The 20,667-nt window shown below is 45.9% G+C and overlaps 1 protein-coding gene across 9 annotated transcripts in view; it reads right to left on the reverse strand.

The window, feature by feature from the left end:
* MLPH (melanophilin) overlaps positions 1 to 20,667 on the reverse strand; it is a 329,932-nt gene that overhangs the window by 133,128 nt on the left and 176,137 nt on the right. The gene's annotated exons all lie outside the window — the stretch shown is intronic.

Consider the following 20,667-nt stretch of genomic DNA (forward strand, 5'->3'; position numbering starts at 1 on the left):
GCTTGACTATTTAGCTCAAAAGTAGTTCTATAGACAGAGGATACAGACTCCCAGCTCATGCAGCTGCTGCAACTCCCGATGGACCTCTTCCTCTGTGCACACCATCTCCTGGAAGCTGTGAGGGGGGTAAAAAGCAAGAAGTAGCTTCTCTGCAGCTCGATGTCTGTCTCCAGCACAAGGATCTTCTCACCCTCTGGATATTTCCCAAAGTCACTGTCCTTCCTTAATTTTTTCTTTTCCCAAGTCCAGCTCCTTCCTTCATCCTCTGTGTAGCCCTTCTCTCTGGCTAACCGCCCACCAGAACCACAGAGGAAAAACAAATACAACCCGCATTCCCTGTACATACCCAGATCAGTCCAGACTCCTGGGTTTTGCCCCCCCTCTAGCAGATGGAGACAGAAGTTTACTAACCAAAACTCCGCCTATAACTAGGCTGGTGCCACCTACAGTCTGGCAGTATTCTTCTGTCTCCTAGTAGGTGGAGAGGGTGCCAAACCTACAGTCTGTGCTGGTTCTTGTGATTTGTGATAGTTAGTTGTTTAAAAAAAAAAAAAGACAGGTTTACAGGAAGTAGGCTCGGTTAGGGCCAAGGACCGCAGAGGCTTGCCTGCTGGTCCCGGACGTAGCCTCCCAGAGGGTGTGAGGTCCTGAGGGGACCATCCCCTTTGGTTGAGGCCGCCAACGAGTGGGGGAGCTCCATTTTCCGGCGAACCATCGCTGCTGGGGGTGACACCAGGGTGCCCGGTCCACTCCCCCCAGCTGGCTCCGGACCCGAGGTGATTTGTGAGTTAAAAAAAAAAAAAAAAAAATACACAAAACAAACAGCAAAGTTTGCATTGCCTGCCTGTTTTTTTCTGCTGTGAGGGGTCCGTGCTTTGTGTTGCGTTTTCTTTCAGGGGCTGGGCTTCTCCTCTCTGTACAATCACAACACAAACAGCCCAATATACTAGAAACCGGGAGTAGCAATACAAACACAAATAAGGTTTCCAGATCAATAATATAATTCATAGACGCCGCATCTATAATATTGAAAATTTAAATATGTAGGACTGCTACCAACTGGATCTGCTAATCAGTCAGACCCAACATAGGAGGAGTCACATTGCTTTATTTAATGATTATTTTTAGTCTTTTGTCATATTTCAAAAAGTATTGCCATGGGAAATGACGAAGCCACAACGGGCTTTCATTTAATGCAAAACTCGCACCCAAATAATAGCAGTACTTAGCTTCAGAAATACAGTCCCATTTCTGGCTCCAGCGGGACCAGCGGTGGCGGGGGAGGACGTTCCTTCATCGCGGTTATCACCCCAGCACAGGGTCCCTGGGGGGGGACAGGCTGGCGAGGCCGTTTATTGCGGTGAGGACCTCAGCCCGGAGGGGGAGGATACTAGGGAGTCTTCGGATTCTTCTTTTAACTCCCAGTTTGTGCTTCTGATGCACAAAGCCTTCAAGGCCCATAGGCTGGCCAGGAAGCGGTCCCAGGATGCCTCCATTTCGGACTCGGGGTCTAGAGCCGGGAAGCGGTCCAGATCAGTTCCAGTGTCCGAGGGTTCTGTCAGGGCTCGGCCCCTATGGGAGCCAGAGTCTGCATCGGATTCCGAGGAGCCAGAGGATCCGGTAGAGGATCAGGATCTTCCATCTCAGCTTCCGAGGGGGATTGATCAGGACGGGGATCCAGGGACCTCGAGTTCTCGGCCTTCTCAGGGGACAGACGGAGATGATCCGAAGGTGGTCAGATTGTTCCGTAAGGAGGAGCTGGGTCCTCTTATCCCGGAAATCCTGGGGGAGTTGGGGATCCAGCTCCCGCAGGTGGAGTCACAACTCGGCGTGATGGCCCTGGTTGTTTTGGGCCTTCGGGGTCCTCCGTCAGCTTTTCCTTTGCATTTCTCAGCATGGGATTTGCTTTTTAAGGAGTGGGATACCCCTGACTTAGGGTTGAAGGTGGCAAAGGCGATGGATACGCTATATCCCTTTCCGGAAGACGCCCTGGAGATGTTGCGCTTGCCAAAGATAGATTTGGCAGTAGCGGCAGTGACGAAGAAGACCACCATCCCGGTCACCGGGGGTACCGCGCTGAAAGATTTGCAGGACAGGAAACTGGAGGTCCAGCTAAACAGGATCTTCGAAGTCTCTACGTTGGGAATCCGTGCTGCCATTTGCAGTAATTTTTCCTTAAGGGCAGGTCTCCGCTGGGCTCAACAGCTTTTGGCTAATGAATCTCTGCCGCCGGAGGAGGCGCGTCAGGCGGGGCGCTTAGAAGCAGTCATTGCTTATAGTGCGGACGCCTTTTATGATCTGTTGCGCACTTCGGCTAGAACCATGGTGTCCGTGGTGGCGGCGAGCGTCTGCTGTGGCTCCGTCATTGGGCGGCGGATGGGACCTCCAAGGCCCGCTTGGGTTCCTTACCCTTTAAGGGAAAACTGTTGTTCGGTAAGGAATTGGAAGATCTGATTGAATCCTTAGGGGAGAATAAGGTGCATCGACTGCCGGAGGATAGGCCACGGAACAAGGGAGTTCCGGCGGCTCGCTCTCAGTTTCGCGGTGGTCGCCGGTCTAGGACATCTCGGGGTTCGGCTTCTTCCTTTAGGCACAGTGCTAACCATCAACAATCTTATTTGCAGTCCTTTCGTGGGCGCCGTTTCAGTCGTCCGGGAACCGGTCAGAGTGTGCAGAGGGGGAAACCTGCACAATGATGTGCGGCCGGTCCATTCCATCGTACCAAGTCAGCGGCAGATTGCATCTGTTTTACGAGGAATGGACCAGAATCACATCGGACCAATGGGTCCTAGAGGTGATAAGACAAGGTTACGCGTTAGATTTTTTATGCCGACCGCTCCAGTGCTTCCTGGTCTCCCTTTGTGGTTTTTCGGACAAGCGCCGGGCGGTTCAGGCGACGCTGGGTCGGCTTCGAGACCTCGGCGCCATTGTTCCGGTTCCTCACGCCGACCTTTGCAGGGGCCGGTATTCCATCTACTTTGTGGTACCGAAGAAGGACGGGACGTTTCGGCCTATTCTCGATCTAAAGAGTGTCAACAGATGTCTTCGAGTTCCTCGGTTTCGGATGGAAATCTTGCATTCGGTGATCGCGTCCGTTCGTCAAGGGGAGTTTCTGGCCTCCCTAGACCTCACGGAGGCGTATCTTCATATTGGCCTTCGGTCGGAGCACCAGCAGTTTCTCAGGTTCGTGGTGCTGGGGCAGCATTTCCAGTTTCGGGCGCTTCCTTTCGGCCTGGCGACGGCGCCTCGTACGTTCACCAAGATTATGGTGGTTGTAGCAGCTCAACTGCGCAGGGAAGGTCTGTTGGTGCTTCCATATCTGGACGACTGGTTGATCTGGGCCAAGTCAGAGTCCCTCTGTCAAGCAGCGGTGCAGAGAGTGTTCCAGTTGCTACGCGCTCTGGGGCGGATTTTCATACTCCGCGAATAGGCCTACTTTTGTTTGCGCTCCAGGCGCTCCAGGCGCAAACAAAAGTACGCTGGATTTTAGTAGATACGCGCGGAGCCGCGCGTATCTGCTAAAAACCTGGATCGGCGCGCGCAAGGCTATCGATTTTGTATAGCCGGCGCGCGCCGAGCCGCACAGCCTACCCCCGTTCCCTCCGAGGCCGCTCCGAAATCGGAGCGGCCTCGGAGGGAACTTCCTTTTGCCCTCCCCTCACCTTCCCCTCCCTTCCCCTACCTAACCCACCCACCCGGCCCTGTCTAAGCCCCCCCCTTACCTTTGTCGGGGGATTTACGCCTCCCAGAGGGAGGCGTAAATCCCCGCGCGTCAGCGGGCCTCCTGCGCGCGGATCCGGAGGGCGCGGCCACGCCCCCGGGCCTCCCCGGGCCGTAACCACGCCTCCGGGTACGCCCCCGAAACGCTCCCGGCACGCCCCCTAAACGCCGCGCGGTTCGGGCCCGCCCCCCCGACACGCCCCCCTCGGAGAACCCCGGGACTTACGTGAGTCCCAGGGCTCTGCGCGCGCCGGTGAGCCTATGTAAAATAGGCTCACCGGCGCGCAGGGCCCTGCTCGCCTAAATCCGCCCGGTTTTGGGCGGATTTAGGCGAGCAGGGCTCTGAAAATCCGCCCCTCTGGGTTGGATAGTCAATGTATCCAAGAGTCACCTTGTACCGTCGCAGTCTCTGGAGTATTTGGGAGCTTTATTCGACACGCGCCAGGGAACGGTGTGTCTCACGCAAGAGCGAATATGCAGATTGCAGGCACAGGTGCGACAGTTGTTATCCAAGCCGGTTCCGATTGTCTGGGACTATTTGCAGGTGTTAGGGTCCATGACTTCCACCCTGGAATTGGTTCTCTGGGCTTTCGCTCACATGCGTCCCTTACAGTCCGTGTTGCTTTCCCGATGGAATCCAATCTCGGGAGAGTTTCGGCTCCCGTTGCCCCTGACCTTGGCGGCCGGACCAGCATGGATTGGTGGCTGTGTTCGGACAACCTGAGTCGCGGGGTTCCTTTGGAAATTCCGTCGTGGATGGTGATCACCACGGACGCCAGCCTATTCGGTTGGGGAGCAGTCTGTCTATGACAGTCGGTGCAGGGGCAATGGTCCCCTCAGGAGGCGTCTTGGTCCATCAATCGCTTAGAGACTCCGGCAGTGCGGTTGGCTCTGTTGCAGTTCCTCCCTCTCATCCGCGGTCGGTCAGTAAGGATCCTGTCGGACAATGCGACCACGGTAGCTTACATCAATCGACAGGGGGGGAACAAGAGTCAGGCCGTGGCAACCGAAGCTCGAGCTTTGATGGCATGGGCGGAGAAACATCTGAGCAGCATAGTGGCCTCTCACATAGCTGGAATAGAGAACGTCCAGGCGGATTTCCTCATCTGAAATTGGTTGGACCCCGGAGAGTGGGAGCTCACGGGGGAGGCATTCCAGCTCATCTGTACCCGATGGGGCACTCCCGCGGTCGACCTGATGGCGACGTTCAAGAATGCAAAAGCTCCTCATTTCTTTGCTCGGAGGCGGGAAACGGCGGCAGAGGGAGTGGACGCGCTGGCATTGCCGTGGCCCACCAACGTGTTGCTCTATGTGTTCCCTCCGTGGCCTCTTATAGGCAGGGTGGTGCGTCGGATCGAGGCGCACCCGGCAGACGTGGTATTGGTCACTCCCGAATGGCCACGACGACCGTGGTTCGCGGACCTTCTGAACCTTGCGGTCGAGCCGCTTCGTTTTCCGTACTTTCCAGATCTTCTGCACCAGGGGCCCGTTTGTTTCGACCAGGTAGATCGCTTTTGTCTAGCGGCATGGCTTTTGAGAGAACATAAGAACATAAGAAAATGCCATACTGGGTCAGACCAAGGGTCCATCAAGCCCAGCATCCTGTTTCCAACAGTGGCCAATCCAGGCCATAAGAACCTGGCAAGTACCCAAAAACTAAGTCTATTCCATGTAACCATTACTAATGGCAGTGGCTATTCTCTAAGTGAACTTAATAGCAGGTAATGGACTTCTCCTCCAAGAACTTATCCAATCCTTTTTTAAACACAGCTATACTAACTGCACTAACCACATTCTCTGGTTGAGATCCAAAGGTTATGCAGGTTATGCAGAGTCGGTGGTTTCCACTCTACTGCGGTCTCGTAAGACGTTTACGTCGTTGTCTTACGTATGGGTCTGGAAGGTGTTTGAATCTTGGTGTCTGGGCCACGACGTGGTGCCCACGCGTGCGGCCGTCTTGGATATTCTTATTTTCCTGCAGGATGGTTTGTCGAAAGGCCTGTCGTGTAGCTCCTTGCGCGTGCAAGTAGCGGCTCTGGGTTCCTTGCGAGGAAGGATTCAGGGGGCGTCTTTGGCGGCGCACCCGGATGTAGTGTGGTTCCTGCGGGGGGCAAGGCATTTGCGTCCTCCGTTTCGGCAGCTTTGTCCATCCTGGAATTTGAATCTGGTCCTTAAGGCTTTGTGTGCGGCGCCTTTCAAACCCCTTCGCAAAGTCACTCTGAAGGATTTGACTCTGAAAGTGGTGTTTTTGGTGGCCATGGTGTCGGCACGGCGAATTTCTGAGCTATAGGCTCGGTCGTGTCGGGAGCCTTTCTTGAGGATTTCGGAGTCGGGGGTCTTGTTGCATACGGTTACCTCATTTTTACCCAAGGTGGTGTCATCGTTCCACGTGAACCAGACAGTCGAGCTACCATCGTTTTTGCAGTTGGATGGTTCGGATCCCATGGCTAAGGATCTTCGTAAGTTGGACGTGTGACGCACACTGTTGCACTATCTGGAGGTAACCAATGACTTCAGGGTGTCTGACCATCTGTTCATTCTCTGGAGTGGACCTAGGCGGGGTAATGCGGCCTCCAAGACTACCATTGCTCATTGGTTGAAGGAGACCATCCGGTCAGCATATCTCTTGAAGGGGCAGTCACTACCCTCTGGGTTGCGGGCCCATTCTACTCGCTCTCAGGCCACTTCCTGGGCAGAATGTCACCATATTCCGACAGAGGAGATCTGTAGGGCAGCCACCTGGAAGTCTTTGCATACGTTTGCCCGGCACTATCGGCTGGATGTCAAGGCTCCAGGCCCGGTTGGGTTTGGAGAGGGAGTGCTCAGAGCGGGCCTCTCCGGCTCCCAACCCAAGTAAGGTAAGCTCTGGTACATCCCAGGAGTCTGGACTGATTCGGGTACGTACAGGGAAAAGAAAATTAGGTTCTTACCTTTGTTAATTTTCGTTCATGTAGTACCACGGATCAGTCCAGAGTCCCACCTGGTGATGCCGGGAGAGGCGGGGTTGTCTGTGTGTTTGTCTATTTCTCAGTCAGAATGAGAGGATATTCGGTACCTCGGGTTCTGTTCCCAGTTGGGGGGCTGTATACCGGTATCGAGGTTATTTGGTTATACAGTTAGTTGAAGATGTGGTTTTGTTCTGCTTTGACATTAAGTAATACTGCCAGACTGTAGGTGGCACCAGCCTAGTTATAGGCGGAGTTTTGGTTGGTAAACTTCTGTCTCCATCTGCTAGAGGGGGGGGGGGCAAAACCCAGGAGTCTGGACTGATCCGTGGTACTACAGGAACGAAAATTAACAAAGGTAAGAACCTAATTTTCTTTTTTTCCAACTGGTTCTCCATTGGCTAGGCTCCCTTTGATTCAGCTTCCTGGAAATCTTTGAGCTTCCATTTGCTGACTCAAATCATGTGACCTCCTGGGTCAGCTCCTAAAGTTTAACCCTGTAGCATCAGGTTCTGCAAAAGTACAAGTTGCTGCAGTGAAACAAGTCTTTAGCACATGCAGACAGCTCCTTCGGGTTTCCTCTGGGGTTTTGTTTTCCTCGTAGCAGTGTATTGCTAAAAGATTGTGAGTGCCTCACTTTATTAGGCAACTTGGAGACAGTACAGCAGTTCTGAGGCACTCATTGTCCATGCACTGACCAAGCCTCACACAAATACAAGCTCATGGAGGCAGGGACCTGCATTATAGTGCCCTGCCACACCTCTATTTCTAATTGATCCAGCAGCTGGCACTCCATGGCAGAGACTTTAGATACCATCTCATAACCGACAAGATGCCAAACTGACAAGATGCTTTTCATACTCCATCACTGTGTCCAAGAGAGTGCAAAACTCTTCTTGTTTGTCTTGAAGGAGAAATAAATGGAATTCTCCAACTTCCTCCCATAGGCTGTGAAAATATTCAACAATATAGATCTGATAGTCTGCTATGTGAGCCTGAAATGCTTCCCAATAAGATCCAAGGCCCTAGGGTTTGTATCCTGGGGTTAATGAGGCATATGTCTTAGGCTTCCAGATTCTTTTAAGAGCCGATTTAACAACAACCTTCTGGTGTGGCAACTGGACTCTTGAATCCCTGAGCTGTTTGGACACTGGAGAGGATGGAATCCTGTAGGAGGATTTTAGAGTATCAAGACCAAGTAATGGGAATCTGAATTCTCCAGAAACTGCCAAATGAAAAGGGATGACTTTAGCCATAGTCTGAATAAAAGCAAAAAAGAAAATGCCCTCCAGTTGGAAAGGAAATTATTTCCAACTGATTGCATAGAAGGATTTGAGGGGATATATCAAGTATAATACTCTCCAGTGCTACTCTTATCCCTGCAGTGAGGACCTCTTCGGCTAAGCTTGTCCACCAATGTGACCATAGTTGGCTTTCTGAAGCTTCTTGGGCTTTGAGGCCATCTTCAAGAAGGGCTTCCTTACACCAGCCAGATAGGCACAGAGCCTATCCTGCTAGCTATGAACCATTCTTGGTAACATCCTGAAACAGATTCTTTAAAAAGACACGTTCTGGGCCTCACTCCAGGGCTTGCAGTACTCACTGTGGTGATCCATGCTGAACCTCTTCTGGGAATAGTTTGGGAACCTCTTTCAGCCACTGGTTTCCTTCTCAGATAAAGTCAGGAAAGCAGACACAGCCTGATTAAATGAGAAGTTCTTTCAAAGGAAAGACAAGCCAAAAGGAAAACAAGGTTGGCTGAATGGTCCCACAAACCCTGGTATTACAGACAAATAAAACAGCTGCTAAAGCTGGTGATATATGGGATTAGAGAGTAGTAAAAACAATTTAAAAATTACTGAAAAGTATCTCTAGGGACAAAAACTAGGAAAAAATCAAGTAACACAAAGTGGTAAAATAGAAATGTTTGTAAAACCTACTTCTGAGGGCAGCAGCTGCAGATCTCTTCATCTTTGTGTGGATGTCCAGTAACAATGGTAGAAGAACTGATATAATTTATGTGGATTTGCACAAAGCATTTGACAAATTCCTCAAGATAGATTTCATAGGAGTGCCCTATTGTCAATTGGGAACAAGTTAAAAGACAGACAACAGAAAGCAGAGCTAAATGGTAAATTTTCTTAATGGAGAAAGGTGAATAGTGGAGTGTCACAGGGATTTGTCTGAAACCATTGCTTTTTAATAGATTTATAAATGATATGGAAATGGGAACAATGAGTGAGGTGATGAAATTTGCTGATGACATCAAATTATTCAAAATTGTTAAATCACAGAAGGTCAAGTGATGCAGAGGTAGTGAGAGGATGTGCTGTCTGGAGTTAAATAATCCTTTCCATCTGTGGGTTTTGGTGTCTATCAGGCTTTAACAGAGGCAGCTTGCCTTTCTACATCGATTACTAACTTCATGCAAAAATCCCCAATGCCAATGCCAGCGAAACTTGAGAAGAAAGAAAAGGAGAAAGGGAAACCTGGCATTGACAAAATGGCTGCCAACCTGTCCGCTGCCCACAAAGATAACATGACTGCTATGTCGGTTTCTGATATTGCAGAGGCAGTTACTACCACGATGGAGAGCAAATTCAACATGATTCTGGAACAGCTGGCAGATCTCAAAAAATCTTTTACAGATATCGGGCCTCGCATAGATATGTTGGAAGGCCATTTGGCTGTTGAGGATGATACGCTCGTGGCAACAGGGAGCATACACAAGTTGCAATCCGAAATGACTGCCTTAGAAAACAAGGTGGATGACCTAGAAAATAGATTGCAGAGAAACAATCTCTGTTTTGTGGGTTTTGCAGAGTTGCTGGATGAGCAAAAATTAGCCGCGATATTATCTGAGATATCCCAGATCTCCCAAAGGCAGTTAGGCCACTGTTAATTGAACGGGCTCACAGGCTGGGGCCATAATAAAGCTGGAGATACTCGCTCGAGAGTGGTTATTGCGTGCCTGCTGAACTTTGCTCAGAAATAACAGGTCTGGCAGGCTTATCGCAGGAAACAAGTGGTGCAGTATGATAACCGAGAGATAAAAATGTTTCACGATTATTCGGGGGCAGTCTCCACTAAGAGAAGGGAATTTACCTCATTTTGCTCTTTGTTGGTGATGAGGAAAATCTGTTTTCCTTTGCAGTACCTGGCGCGGTTACTTATTTGGTATGATGGCAAGCAACATATTTTTGAGAAAACTGAAGCAGCTAAATGATTTGTGGACTTGCTCAATATCTGAACTTATTGACTATGCCTGACTAGCCAGGATTTTTCTTGATGATGCTAGTTGGCATTTTTCACTTTGGATATGATGCAATAGAATTCTTAAGCCTTCTTTGAGGCTGACAGATTGCCTGAAAAGGTTTTCTTTTGCATGGATGGATTGCACTGCATTTATTTTTTATACAACTGAATGGTTGTGAATTGTTTTATATTTGTTATGCCTATTGCAGTGCTTATTTCTTTTTTTGCAGGTCTGCAGCAGACGGGAGACACCTGGCCCAGGCATTGTGTGACTTTTTGTTCTCTAGCAGAGGAGAATTTATCTTTATTGGTAGTTTTGGGGTTAAGATATGGGAGTGGGTAAATGCAGGTGTGTTCTTATGGTATTGGTCATATTAGGGTTGCGGGATTGGAATGGGGGTGGGGTGGGGTGGGAAGTTGCCTCGATTTACTATGGGTTATATATGTGCCTATTCTGGGATTTGTGTGGGGAATTGCTTATGGATTATCTATTTCTCCCTCAGAATTTTTCAATTTGATTTTCATTCTGACTGTGATGTACCGCTATCCTCTCTTTATGTATTTGCTGAGTTTGTTTTGGAATATATACCTGGAGGACCATCTTGAAAGTCTGGTTTGGTTATGGGAGATGGGTCTTTCTCCATTTTTTTGACATGGGGTCCATACTTAGGCCGTGGTTTAACTGGTTTAACGGGCGGTGGTTCTCATCTTCCCTAGGTTGCATGTCTGATGACTGACAACATCATGTATGTCTCTTGGAATGTGGCTGGTTTAGCCTCTCCTATTAAGTGGGAAAAAGTGTTGTCCCATCTTAATAGATTGCAGAGTGGCATTGCTGCAAGAAACACATTTCACGGATGCAGAGCATCTTAAATTGCGTTAAAGGGGATTTAATTACATTTTCTTTTCCTCAGGATCTTCAAAGTGCAATGGGATGGCTATCCTCATTCACAAAAAAGTTTTTTACTTTAGAAAGTACATATCGGGATACTGATGGGCAATACATTATTTATTGTTCAGGGGAAATTATTTGGTAATTTGATGATATTGCATAGATATATACCCCAAATTGCTATTCCCATTCTTTTTTTTATTGACTTAATCACCCATGCGTCACAGTGTGGCTCAGCACCAAAGCTATTGGGAGGGGATTTCAATTGTGTGTAGGACCCTCAAATGGATAAATGTACTTTGGAAAAAGTCCCTAAACTGTCTCAACGTAAAGGTGTGTCATTTTTATGTGACTCATTGAACTTGTTAGACATTTGGTGGGTACTTCATCCTGATGAAAGAGACTTTACTCACTATCTGGTCGATTTTAAAAGCAGTGCACGCATGTCCGTGTGCACGCGGTTCCTGGCGCACTCACATAGATGCATGAGCATGTTATAAAATCTGACGGACACACGCGCATGTGTGGGTGGCATGCGCAGGAGAGAAATTTTCGCAAAATACATGCGGCGACATAATCGGGCCTCCTCCAGTTCCCTCCCAGTCCTCCAATTAAGGAGTGGACTGGAAAGGAACTTCCCTACCCCCCTACTTACCCTTCCTCCCTCTTTTCCTCTCCTCCCCACCCCCTAAACCTAACCTAACTATCCCCAAATTTTTTATTTTAGTACTTACTGCTCCTCTGGAGCAGAAGTAATCTCTGCAGGCCAGCAGCTGGCCGGTGCATGCTTCCCCAGGATAGTATCGAATGGCGCTGTCCCAGCCTGCTCCCTGTCCCACCCAGACCCCGCCTCCAAACCCGCCCCTTCGGAGAGGCCCAGCATTTCGGTGCATACCAGGGTTTACGTGCACGGCTAGGCCCATTGTAAGATGCACGCAGCGCGTGCAAGGCCCAGTCATATGCGTAAACTCCAGAATTTAAGCATGTAGCCAATGTAAAATTTACTTGTATGCTAGAGCTCACGACTCTAAATCATGAACTGATTATATCCTAATGTCTCCTAGCTTATTTGATTGAACTCTTGCTGCTAAAATAGAAGCTTTAGTTATCTCGAATCACTGTCCGGTGATATGCAAGCTGGGCTCACCTCATTACTCTGGACCTGTTGGACAGTGGCATATGCGTGTTAACCAGCTCTTTTTTGGGAAACAGCTAAGGCTCTGCTTAGAGGGGAAATCATGAGCTATGTAATTTCTAGGAAGAAAAAGCGGAACAGGGATATCTTAGATTTAGAAAGCAAACTACCTTACTACAAAACTCAATGAACCAGAACCCCTCTACTGCGTGGTGAACACAATACAGACACACACAGCAAATTTGGAATGATTTATTTCATTAGAAATTGGTAGATGCAATCTCTGATTTCAAACAAACTTTTCCGGTATTGTAATAAATCAGGATGGTTACCTACTAATTTAGTTAAAACTAAAAGGGATTCCAATTTTATAGCGGATATTAGGAGTGATACCAGGGAATGGATTATGAAATCTATGGATATAGGAGCAGTTTTTCATGATTTTTATAATCACCTATATACTGCAGAGCCTATGAACCAGGAAAAGATGGCAGATTTTTGTAATGGTCTGTCTCTTCCTCGGTTGACTGAGGATGATTTACCACAACTAAATAACCCTATCACAGAGCATGAGATTAGTATTATCATTCAGGAACTACCTCTATATAAGTCACCGGGGCCATATGGCCTTCCCTCATTGTTCTATAAGATTCTAAAAGATTCAGCAGTATCGACCTTGAAAACTTTATATGTACTGAACACTATGAAGGTTGCTGCAAAAGTGGTTCTACCTAAACCAGATAAAGACTTGACACAACTTTGCTCATATAGACCCATCTCCTTACTGAATCAGAATTTATATTCCACTTTTCACAGCACTTCAAAGTGGATTATATTCAGGTACTGCAGGTATTTCCCTATCCCCAGAGGGCTTACAATCTAAGTTTGTACCTGAGGCAATGGAGGATAAAGTAACTTGCCCAAGGTCACAAGGAGCAACAGTAGAACTCAAATGCTGGTCTCCTGGTTTGTAGCCCACTGCTCTAACCACTATGCTACTCCTCCACTCTATTATTCCTAAATTGATTTTTCCAGAGCAAATGGGTTATGTTTATGACAGGAAATCTGCATTGAATATTCGCAGACTTCTTTTGGCTTTAGAAATTTGTAGGAAAATGAAGCCTAAAGACCCAATGGTGGTGAGTTTTGATGCCAAGAAGGCCTTTGACAGGGTATCGTGGGGCTTTCTCAATGTAGTTTGGGAGCACTTTGGCTTTGTGGGTTCTATTAGGACAGCTATTCATGTGCTTTACCAAAAACCGGAAGCCTTTATATTGGTTAATGTGATGGCTTCAAAATCTTTGGCTTTGGGGAAGGGCACTCGGCAACGATGCCCTCTCTCTCCATTATTTAGACTTACATTGGAACCTCTCATTCACAAGATAAAGCAAGATGAAAGAATAGCAGGACTATGTTTAGGAGCCAATGAATTAAAATTAATGTTATTCGTGGATGATATCTTAATGACTTTAACAAAGGCTATGGATATACTTCCAATAGTATTAGATATTATTAATGATTATGGAAGTTTTTCTGGCTTGACATTAAATTTGACAAAATCTGAAGCATTAGATGTTGTTGAGGGTCACTTGAAGAGAAGGTGGCAAGCCTTCCCTTTACTGTGGGCTGAGAATGCTATTAAATATCTAGGCATTAAAGTTAGTAATGACCCGAATGCAAGGTATCATTTGAATATTTCTCCTGTAATTAGAGATATACATACCAAACTGGATAGTTGGAGACATTTTCTCCTTTCTTTAATGGGACATATAGCACTAGTTAAAATGACTTTAATACCGAAATTGCTTTATATCAATGGTGCCATTAGTGTTACTTCAAAAACATTTTAAATTACTCCAAAGATTGTTTTCCAAGTTTTTCTGGAGATCTGAGTAGGCTCAGTTAACTATCACAAGGTTGATTATTCCTAGGGATGAAGGGGGTTTGGGTTTTTCTAACCTTCATTTTTATAATATGGCTTGTCTAATGGGGGTGTTGAAGGAATGGCTTTTATATGCTTCTAAAGATACGTTAATACAAATGGAGGAAGCTTTTACATTCCCTTATAGTCTCCCGTATTTGTTGCATGTTCCTCTTTCTACTCTTCCAAGTCATATTTTTCATTCTTTATTAGTGAAATCTGTCAAAAAGGGGTAGAATTTTCTGAGGAACCTCATTGGGTTACGTAGTGATAGGTCTTTATGTTTACCCTTTCGTAGTAATCCTTGCTTCCCCCTGGGGTCAACGAATAGGTGATTTGTTGCCTTACAGGGAGTATGTGTTGTAGACTTACAACCTTTTATTGATTTATAATTTGGGGAAATTCGCTCCTTTGATTTTTCTTGTGAACATTTACAGTTTCAATCAACAAATTTCCTTACGTATATATAGGTACGTAATTATACTACATCCTTACCACTCTTAGTTGAGGGAGGGTTCACAAATGGTTCCTTGCAAGGTCTAATACATCTATTTGAATGTAAATTTTAGATTGGCTACGTGCATAAATTTCAGGGTTTATGCGCATGGCTGGGATAGGACAATTCCCCTATGATGAAATACTAAAAAGATTAGGACACTTCAGCTTGGAAAAGAGAAGGCTGAGGGGAGATATAATAGAGGTCTATAAAATAATGAGTGGAATGGAACAAGTAAATGTTAATTGGTTACTTACCCTTTCAAATAGTACAAAGACTAGGGTACACACAATGAAGTTACTAGGTGATACTTTTAAAACTAATAAAATAATTTTTTTTTACTCAGCACATAATTAAGCTCTGGAATTCATTGTCAGAGGATGTGGTGAAAACTATTAGTGTAGCTGCATTTAAAAACAGTTTGGACAAGTTCCTGCATGAAAAGGCCATAAACAATTATTAAGGTGGACTTGGAGAAATCAACTGCTCGTCCCTGGGATAAGCAGCATGGAATATATGTACCCCTTGGATCCTGCCAGGTACTTGTCACCTGGCTTGACCACTGTTGGAAACAGGATACTGGGCTTGACAGACTTTTGGTCTGACCCATATGGCAAGTCTTATATTCTTATGCAATTGAAACTGAAAAACTGCAGGGCCACTCATGTTTAGGAAACTCTATGAATACCTGAAAGACTTTTCAATTCTTACAGGAAGCTCTGGGAAATGCTCCACATTGGTACATGTAACATTTCATATGGCCCATCTGTATGCCTCTTCTGCTTGCCAGCAGAGGATTATAGAGAAATCCCATTAATGATTCCTAGAAAATGGTAATTGGGTGCACTTGATCCATCACCCTGACTATGGAAGAATGGAAACTGTATCTATCATTGGACTTTGCAACCCTTAAGAAAAGCAATTTGTTTTGAATAGCAACCAATCTCCCTAGTAAGCTCTCCTTTATTTTGACTTGACAGAAAAGAGAGGATGCCCATAATTTCAATGGTTAAAAACTGCAGGATGCTATGACAACTTTCTGGCTATCTTTGGGAGGATGGGCATGGATTGTGGTTTAAAGTTTCCAGAATTTTATTTGACCAGCCAAAATCCCAGAAAGGGTCTTCAGTCCCAAAGAGGGACAGGAGGAATATGATGCAGACTTTCAAATACCTGAAAGTTATTAATAATTCTCAGGAATCAAACCTGCAAGCTGTAGAACTAGGGGTCATGATATGAAGTTCCGAGGAAATAGACTAAGGAACAATGCACAGAAGTCCTTTTTCATAGAAAGGAATGCTGTTTCAGAAGATGTGGTGAGGACAAGAACAATAGCAGAATGCAAAAAGGCATGGGAGAAAAAAAATGTAGGTAACAGGTGATAATTTTGGTATAATATTTCTGCATAGGGTTAATTGCATGGACGGAAGTTATAACCCTAAATAGAATGCATAAAGGTAACCTACATGGTGGCAATTACAACCTTAAATACTTTGCTAGGTAAGACTAAAACGTTCTATTCAATCTATCTACTTTCAGTGTTGTTGTGAACTGACAGCAATACTAGAAGCTTACGCTTCCAGCATGGCTGCTGTCAGTTCAACAATGGAAGCACCAGGAGCGGGTAAGAAAATACTTCACTCCCAGTAGGGGTGCTAAAGGTCTGGAGGGATGGCGCAGAGGTCCGGGAGCGAGGGATGTCCCAATGGCTTCAAAGACATTGCGGGTGGATAGAGGGTGTGAAAGGGAGCAGGAGGAAATGGGGAAAGGGGGGAGGAGTCTGACCTGCGGAACGGCAATGCTGCTGAGGTAAGATAGTGGCCCCGATTTCCGCAACCCTTAGTCTTCCCCGATGCAGAGCTCCGTGCTTCAAAACATGTGACCAGTTTTGGGTCAAGCGAATCTCGATGTGTTATACAAGCCAAGGGGTCGATTTTAAGACCCGCGTGCACGCGTCCAATTCACGAGCGGTTCCTGGCACGCGTACATGGACGTGCCGATTTTATAACATGTGTGTGTCGTCATGCATATGTTATAAAATACGATATCTGCGCGCACATAAGTGCCCGATTTTATAATTGGAGCTCGCATGTGTGGCGGGTATCGTCTAACGTGCGCAAGGGGGGATTTTTAAAAAATACGCGCAGCGACGCAGGAAGGCCTTTCCCAGTTCCCTCCAATTAAGGAGCGGACTGGGAGGGAGCTTCCCTACCCCTCTACCTCACCTTTTCCCCTCTCCACTTCGAACCCTAACTAGCTACCCTAATTTTATTTTGTTTTTTAAACTTACCTGCTCATTTGGAGCAGAAGTACGTTATGCGTGCTGGCCGGTTGTTGGCGCACACTTCCCCGGGGCAGGGCCTAATGGCTGCTGTCCCGCCCGGCCCCTGCCCCTCCATGTCCAGACCACACCTCGCCCCTTTTGGCTGGTCCGGCACTTCTGCATGCTTCCAGCATGGCTGCTGTCAGTTCAACAATGGAAGCACCAGGAGTGGGTAAGAAAATACTTCACTCCCAGTAGGGGTGCTAAAGATCTGGAGGGATGGCGCAGAGGTCCGGGAGCGGGGGATGCCCCATGTATCAGGAGATATGCGTGTAGCCGGGCCATTTTGAAAATGCACTCGGCGCGCACAGGGCCCGGTCACGCGCATATCCCCAGGTATTTGCGCGCATGTTTAAAATTCGCCCGTAAGGTTTTTAATTGCATTACAAAATTGATAAAAAATAGGTGACCGATAATTAAAATCCTAAGACGTTGTTTGTTCACTTTTAATGGCCTTTGACATTCAGTGTTATGCTACTTTACGTCTATTTTATGATTCAGGAAAAAGTTCTTTATCACAGTGATATTTTCTGTTCATTTTATATATAGGGAACTTTTTCTGTTTTACACTAATTCTAGGTTCATTGGAGAGTTTGGGTGTGGGGGGCTTGGCCTGGCAGTGCCATTTGTTTAATATTTTTTGGGGGGTGGCGGAGAATTGGACCCCAGGCCCACACTTAACTTTTTTTATTTTTAAATGGTGCCACCTAGTAGAATATCTTTTGAAGATATCCGGTTAAGTGGCAAGTTCTCCTGCCATTCAAAGCCGAATAACTTCAGTCCTGCTCTAGGGCATGGCTACAGTTTGGCTAACTCCTAATATTGGAGCTAGCCAGATAAATTACCTGTCTAACTTATCCCCATCCCAGTACAACCCTTAGAACGCCCATTACTTATGGCTAACTTGTAGCCAGATAATGACTTATCCAGCTATGAATTTGCTGAATAAGTGTCCCAGTATTTAAAAGTTGCTATTTAGCTGGATAACTTGTGGATTGTCTGGCTAAATAGTTTCAATATAGACTTGAAAGTATATATAACTTTAGAGGGAATTTGTATTTCCCCGTAGTCTGTTATTGGAATGGTTGAAGCAATGGGAGGTTCCAAGGGAGAAATGGTCACTTAAAAGTGTCAGGTGGCAAAGAGTTGATAATAAGACTGGTGGTTTCAATGGTGCCTCACTGAGTTACCTGGGGGAGTGGAGTGAGAGTGCAAGGGTGAGGCGCCCGGTACAGCGGCAGGGTGCCGGCATGTGCAACTTGCTCCTGCTCCTTTGCAGGAGCAAAAGGTGAGTTAAAAAATGGGGGGGGGGGGGGAGACTAGGATAGGGATAGGGGGAGGGAACTGGGGAAGGCCCTGATGCGTCGCCACGTGAATTTGCTAAATTATACCTCCCCTTGTGCGCACTGACCCGGAATTTTATAACATGCGCGCATGTTATAAAATCACGCATTCATGTGTGCGTGCCAGGAAGCGCGAGTATTTTTTTAAAATCTACCCCTCAATGTAGAGTTAAACAATCTCAATGACACCGCTCAGAAAGGCAACAAAATCTTAAGAATATGCCTGTCTGAATAGAAACATTTTTAAAAGTGCTTTAAAAGTCTTTACAGTCCATCCAATTCATCTTCATCAGAAAGGAATTCCAAAAAATGAGTGCTGCCACTGAAAAGCTCTTTCCCTTGTTTCAACCAGACCGGCACGCTTGACAGAGGGAACATCTAGCAAGCTTCTGTGACTTCACAGAAGGACTCTAGATGGGTTATAGATCCTCAGCATTACATTTGCCCAAGGAGTAGATTCTAGGGGAAGCAGCTTCTATACCAGTGAAGTGGTTTTGTATTTGATCTTCCACTGGACTGGGAGTCAGTGGAGGTCAAATAGTACCAGCAAAATATGTTGTTTTATGCTGCATTCTACACAAGTTGTAATGCGTCAAGCGATTATTTTGTGGGAGACCTAAATACAGGGAGTTTCAGTAGAATGAGAGCCAGGGCAACCAATTGAAAATTGGAGAGCTGTAGTAAGGGCTTCAAATTGTGCAATAAGCGCAGTTTGTAAAAACAAGCTTGGATAACTGCTTTCACCTGGGGTTTCAAAGTTAATTTAGAGTAAGAACATAAGAACATAAGAAAATGCCATACTGGGTCAGACCAAGGGTCCATCAAGCCCAGCATCCTGTTTCCAACAGTGGCCAATCCAGGCCATAAAAACCTGACAAGTACCCAAAAACTAAGTCTATTCCATGTTACCATTGCTAGTAATAGAAGTGGCTATTTTCTAAGTCAACTTAATTAAAAGCAGGTAATGGACTTCTCCTCCAAGAACCTATCCAATCCTTTTTTAAACACAGTTATACTAACTGCACTAACCACATCCTCTGGCAACAAATTCCAGAGTTTAATTGTGCGTTGAGTAAAAAAGAACTTTCTCCGATTAGTTTTAAATGTGCCCCATGCTAACTTCATGGAGTGCCCCCTAGTCTTTCTACTATCCGAAAGAGTAAATAACCGATTCACATCTACCCGTTCTAGACCTCTCATGATTTTAAACACCTCTATCATATCCCTCCCCTCAGTCGTCTCTTCTCCAAGCTGAAAAGTCCTAACCTTTTTAGTCTTTCCTCATAGGGGAGCTGTTCCATTCCCCTTATCATTTTGGTAGCCCTTCTCTGTACCTTCTCCATCGAGTCTATAATTACTCCAAGATTTTTTTGTATGGGCTAGGACTTTCAGCTCCTCATCACCTATGTGAATGTATGATGGGACAGAGAAAGTGCTCTGTGCTGAATTACTATAACTTCTGTTTTACTGAGGGTATGCGCAAGCTTGTGATGAGACAGCCAGTGCTTTATTGCATTCAGGCATATAGCGATCAGTCATGAGGTCTCTGACCAAGATGATCCCATGGTTATTATATAAAACTGGATATCATCATCCCTGTAGCTGTGGAAGCCATCAAACCAGCTCGACAGCAATCTGCATGTGGGTGATAGGTAGATATTAAACAGCAGGGCTGATAGCACCGATCCCTGTGGCACCCCTGTGTTTATAGGGTATATCTTTGATCAGATTCTATTAGTTCAGACTGTTGTTTCCTTCTAGATAAATAGAACTGGAACCAGTTCAAAATCCTACCTGACATTTTAATCTCCCTCAGTTGATACAGAAGTATCCTGTGATCAACCATATCAAATGCCATAGAAATATCTAAAAAGACTAATACATAACTCTTCCCTACATTCATATCTCTTCTGATTGAGCATAACAGAGATAATAGGATTCTGGTGTTGAGAAAACGATGAAATCCAAACTGAAAGTGATTCAGCACTTGCTGCTCCTCTCTAAAATCCATAAGTTGTTTCACTACTACAGACTCTATGATTTTAGAGGTGAATGACAGGGATGAGATTAGCCAATAGTTCGATAATATTGTAGGATCCATGCTTGGTTTTGTATTTTTTTTTTTTTTAGCATTGGTCTCACAGCGGATGTTTTCAGTGTTTCAGGGACAAATCCTCACTCAATGACAGATTGGTTAAAGCAGTCAAAAAAGGTAGAATTGTAGTTCTAATGGCTTGAAGAGAGTCCACGCTTCAGGTGTTCATAGCACAAAACGCTTGATTCAGGGCTGAGATAGCATTCACTATTTCAAGTTCAGAGACTTCGTCAAAAGAGTTCCATTTTAATTCTACTTCATCTGGCTGAAAATCAAACCACTTTGGGATTTTGGCAAATGTCATAGAAATGTTCAGTACTTTATCAGAGACATACTCCATGAACTGGTCTCCATCTATAGTGTTCATACTGGCACGCTGAAATTGATCAAAGGTAGTTAGTTTTTAATCAGCCCAAAAAGGACTTTTGGATTCTGCCCTGCACCTTGAATTCACATGGGGTAAAATGTTTTTGTTTGTTTCTTCTGCCTCATTGATGGAATTTTTATCCATTATCAAATGGCATCTATATAGGTTAAGTGAT

The sequence above is a fragment of the Rhinatrema bivittatum genome, chromosome 6 (genome assembly GCF_901001135.1).
Source record: "Rhinatrema bivittatum chromosome 6, aRhiBiv1.1, whole genome shotgun sequence".
NCBI lineage: Eukaryota > Metazoa > Chordata > Amphibia > Gymnophiona > Rhinatrematidae > Rhinatrema > Rhinatrema bivittatum.